Genomic DNA, 5,384 nt, shown 5'->3' with positions numbered 1-5,384 from the left:
CAGGTAGACATTTGATTGCTTGACTGCTCTCTTCTGTATTAGTTTAACTTAAAAAGCATAATGAAAATATTTTGGCTTAATGAACATAACCTGTGATAAATTATAGTGATTTAGGAGGCAAATAAATTAATGAGAAGAAGATTCAGCCCTAAGACCGAGGATGCTGTTTACTGTTTAGTTGCTAAGTCATGTCCAACTCTTTGCTGTAGCCTGCCAAGCTCCTCTGTCCATGGGATTTTCGAGGCAGTAACACTGGAGTGGGTTGTCAATTCCTTCATCAGGGGGTCTTCCCAACCCAGAGCTTGAACCCATGTCTCCTGCATTGACAGGCTGATCCCACACCTTTCTCTTATGGGAATTGCAATAAGAAGGATATTTATTTAAGTCAGATGTTATGGTTTTGGTCAAGAGCTATGGTATAACTTTTTTCTTGACTTTATATTATTTGAATTAAGTCTATATTCTTTTATTGTGGTTTTATATGTATATTAATATTTATGTAAAATGTAACATTTACAATTTTTAAATTGTTTTTTGGTATTAAGTACATTCATAGTGTTGTACAGCCATCCACCACCATCCATCTCCAGAACTCTTTCATTTTCTCAAGCAGAAACTTGGTACCCATTTAATCCTTTATTTGTAAGAGACAGCAAATTACAAATTTTGGAACCATCTATACCTTATTTACATGAGAATTTATCACAGAAGTGGCACATCATTTATATTTTTTTATTCATTTGCTCAGTTATTAAATAGATGTTGACTGAGTACTGATGATAAGCCAGTAGTGTGCTGAGGATGATGTTGAATAAACCAGATGAAGTCTTGCCCTCATATCTTACAATCTGCTTTCTTACTGTGACTGTGGGAGCCAGAATAATGCCCTGCCCCTCAAAGATGTCCATGTCTTAATTTCTGGAATCTGTGACTGTGTTACTCTGCATGGCAGAATGGGATTTTGAGGAGTGATTAAATTAAAAATATACAAGCAACTCCTGCAGCTCAATTCCAGAAAAATAAACGACCCAATTAAAAAATAGGCCTAAGAACTAAACAGACATTTCTCCAAAGAAGACATACAGATGGCTAACAAACACATGAAAAGATGCTCAACATCACTCATTATCAGAGAAATTCAAATCAAAACCAAAATGAGGTACCATCTCATGCCAGTCAGAATGGCTGCGATCCAAAAGTCTACAAGCAATAAATGCTGGAGAGGGTGTGGAGAAAAGGGAACCCTCTTACACTGTTGGTGGGAATGCAAACTAGTACAGCCACTATGGAGAACAGTGTGGAGATTCCTTAAAAAACTGGAAATAGAACTGCCATATGACCCAGCAATCCCACTGCTGGGCATACACACTGAGGAAACCAGAATTGAAAGAGATACGTGTATCCCAATGTTCATTGCAGCACTGTTTATAATAGTCAGGACATGGAAGCAACCTAGATGTCCATCAGCAGATGAATGGATAAGAAAGCTGTGGTACATATACACAATGGAATATTACTCAACCATTAAAAAGAATACATTTGAATCAGTTCTAATGAGGTGGATGAAGCTGGAGCCTATTATACAGAGTGACGTAAGCCAGAAATAAAAACACCAATACAGTATACTAACGCATATATATGGAATTTAGAAAGATGGTAACGATAACCCTGTATGTGAGACAGCAAAAGAGACACAGATGTATAGAACAGTCTTTTGGACTCTGTGAGATAGGGCGAGCATGGGATGATTTGGGAGAATGGCATTGAACCATGTATTTTATCATATGTGAAACAAATTGCCAGTCCAGGTTCGATGCAGGATACAGGATGCTTGGGGCTGGTGCACTGGGATGACCCAGAGGGATGGTATGGGGAGGGACATGGGAGGGGGATTCAGGATGGGGAACACGTGTACACCCGTGGCAGATTCATGTCAATGTATGGAAAAACCAATACAATATTGTAAAGTAATTAGCCTCCAATTAAAATAAATAAATTTATATTAAAAAATATCTTGATGGAGTTGGTAGTGGGGTGGGAAGAGATTACCTTGGATTAAGGTAAATAACCTGCCTGACAGTGCAGGAGACGCAGGTTCGATTCCTGGGTTGGAGAGATGCCCTGGAGAAGGAAATGGCAACCCACTTCAGTATTCTTGCCTGGAAAATCCCATGGACAGAGGAGACTGGTGGGCTACAGTCCATGGGGTCACAAAGAGTCAGACAGGACTGAGTGACTGAGAATGTGCATACATACATACATACATTCATACAATTACAAGCATCCTTATGAGAGAAAGAGGGAGACGGGAGAGTCAAAAAAGGAAATGATACAACAGAATACAGTGATGGGAAAGGGGCATGAACCAGGGAAGATGGGCAGCCTTTAGAAGCTGGAAAAGGCAAGAAATGGATTTGCCCCTAGAGTCTCCAGAAGGAACATAGCCTTCTTGACATCTTGACTTTAGCCTGTAAGACTCATTCTGGATTTCTGATCTTTAGAACTGTAAGATACTAAATGTGGATGGTTTAAGGCCATTAACTTTGTGGTAATTTGTTATAGCAACAATAGAAAACTAATACACTTGTCTTTTTATTTAGTCAGTTTTAAGCTAAGGACTTTCTTTACTGTGAGTTTTGCTTGGTTGGTTCAGGCAAGTGTGAAGTTTTTTCATAACACAAAATTATGTTTGCTCTAGAAGCCCTCCCTGTCTCATGTCATCAGGCCTGTGTCCAGACTTAGACTGTAATTTATATTTAATTCACTATGATTAATGCATCATATTTCATTAATTCATCATTCTTTAAGCCACCATAATTCATTCATTAATTCTTACCCCCTGGCACCCTGCTGGGTATACTTAATGTCTAACACTCAATCTGGGAGACATCTTATACTTGGTTTGGGTCCTTTCTCAAACAGGGCAATTTGCAGTAGTGGTGGTCATTCTGTTACCTGGTAAATTTGCATATGTGTAACTACTTTGTCTACAGTAAAAATGATGACTGCCAGATGATGGTAGTATATTCACATGTACTGTGTACTGAACTATAAGATATGTGATTTTTCTGAGACTCAGATAAATGTCATAAATGTCCTACACAGGAGTCTTTCTTACATTAAAAAGGAAACCTTTGATAGTTCTAAACTCTCGATGTTTACCTCTTCCTGTGCTTTTTAGAAACAGTAATCCTTATCGTTTTTGCTGGACAATTCTCTCTTGAAAATGAGCAATGATGTTTTTCACTCTGTGGCCTCCCTCTCCATCTGCTGGGCAGAGAGTTCAGGGCTGAGTGGATAAAGGAGTAAATAGCTACTGGTCTTTGGAAGAAAAACACTTGAACTTGAGAGTGGGAACTCCATGTTCTCTGTCTTCTTGACCTCCAACCAGAGAACTGATTATCTTGTTTATGTGTTTTTTAGAGATCTTCATAAAAGTGAATCTCTTAAAAAATTCTGAGGCTAGTTGAACATATATCTTTTGTGTTAAAAATAAAATCAAGGGAATGGAAAGTTAAACGTCTTTAAAATGGCATACAAAGCCCTCCATGACCTGACTGACCCTTTTCCCTACCTGGCCAGACTTACCTCTCATCATTTTACCTCTTAATGTTTCAACCACTTTGAATGTTTTCAGTTCCTCCAATATCCTGTCTCTCCAGTGTCTTGGCTGTACCTGACTCAGTCTGGACAGTGTTTTCTTTTTCCCCACGTTCCCCTGACTGTGGCCTTGCTGAATTCTTCACAATGTTCAGCTTAGAGGCTGCTTCTGTGCATTAGCATTCCCTGATCCCACACCATTCTGAAGCGCAGCTCTTAGGCATTGTGTTATTGATACCCATTTACTTGTCTTTATCCCCTATGAGAGTATGAGCTCCAAGAAGGCATGTTTCATGAGGGCCTGTGTCTTTTTTATAGTTTTCACCACTATGCCTGGCACTTCCTTTAACAGACTGGCACTTTGCCCACAGGCCAAATCTACCTCAAGCAGCCTTTTATGTGCCACCATTTGTTTTAATTGCACAGTTGAACATGACCGAGCAAATGACCGACGGGTACCTGTAATCAAACAGTCCGGAGATTTTAAGCACTTCCATTCATTCCTGGAGCAGTCACTGAGCCTTGGCAATAAGTAATTTAAATTCTGGACAGTGAGTTTTTGAGCTGCTTCAATGGCTGCATTTTGAGAACAGCGGAAAAACTCCGACCCTTTGATAATTAGACTGAATCAGTTTTCATAATTCTACTTTATGCACTAGAATAGTTAGCAGGCTTCATTATCAGCAGCCTGATGAGACAGCTTTCAGCTTCTGATATAGATCTTGTGAGTAATTTCAATTTGCAAACAAACTACGGCCACTCTGAACAGCACTGTTTCTTAGATAAGATAGTCTTATGCTGCTGCTAAGTCACTTCAGTCCTGTCCGACCCTGTGCGACCCCATAGATGGCAGCCCACCAGGCTCTGCCATCCCTGGGATTCTCCAGGCAAGAACACTGGAGTGGGTTGCCATTTCCTTCTCCAATGCATGAAAGTGAAAAGTGAAAGGGAAGTCGCTCAGTCGTGTCTGACTCTTCGCGACCCCATGGACTGAAGGCTACCAGGCTCCTCCGTCCATGGGATTTTCCAGGCAAGAGTACTGGAGTGGGTTGCCATTGCCTTCTCCAAGATAGTCTTATAGTTTCATTATAAATAATTTCAAAGTAGGTGCAGAACAAAGCATACAATTAGCATCTTGTCTATGTATGTCTGATCCAGAGAAAGGACCAATGACTGCCACAGTTGAAAGCAGCCACCAAAAACCCCTGTAACCTAGGAAGCCTGTATTTGTTGAACTTGTAAATTGATATCTTTTCTTTTGTTCTATATGTCTGGAACAGTGCCAGGATCTAAAAGACTCTTACAAATTAAGGTGAATGTATCTTTCAGACATTCCCGGAAATGACATTTGACTTATTATCTGACAGAACATCCTGGGCTTCTTTTGTAATACTCACAAATTTCTCCCTCTGACCCACAGTGTCTCTCTAGCCCACAGTAGCCTGAATGGTCCATCAGGGCAGAGATCACTTTTGTCTTTACTACTGAATCCCCAGAACACAAAGTAGATGCTTTGTAAATATTTGTTGAACAGATAGATAAATGATTATGTATGAATAAACTTCCATAGTGAGGTATTGGTATATGCATATTTTTTTTTAATCTCTGGCAGATCTACATAACTCTGTTGTGAGTTAGAACTTCATAACTTATTTGAAAAATTCGGTTTGCGTCCTATTTCAGTTACTATGAATACGTAATAATCAACCCCAAAATTTATGCTTTTACTCCTTAACAACATCTAGTAGTAGTAGTGGTAGTGTTAGTTGTTCAGTTGTGTCCGA

This window comes from Bubalus bubalis, chromosome 9 (assembly GCF_019923935.1).
Source record: "Bubalus bubalis isolate 160015118507 breed Murrah chromosome 9, NDDB_SH_1, whole genome shotgun sequence".
Classification (NCBI taxonomy): Eukaryota; Metazoa; Chordata; class Mammalia; order Artiodactyla; family Bovidae; genus Bubalus; species Bubalus bubalis.
This window is presented reverse-complemented; position numbering follows the sequence as displayed.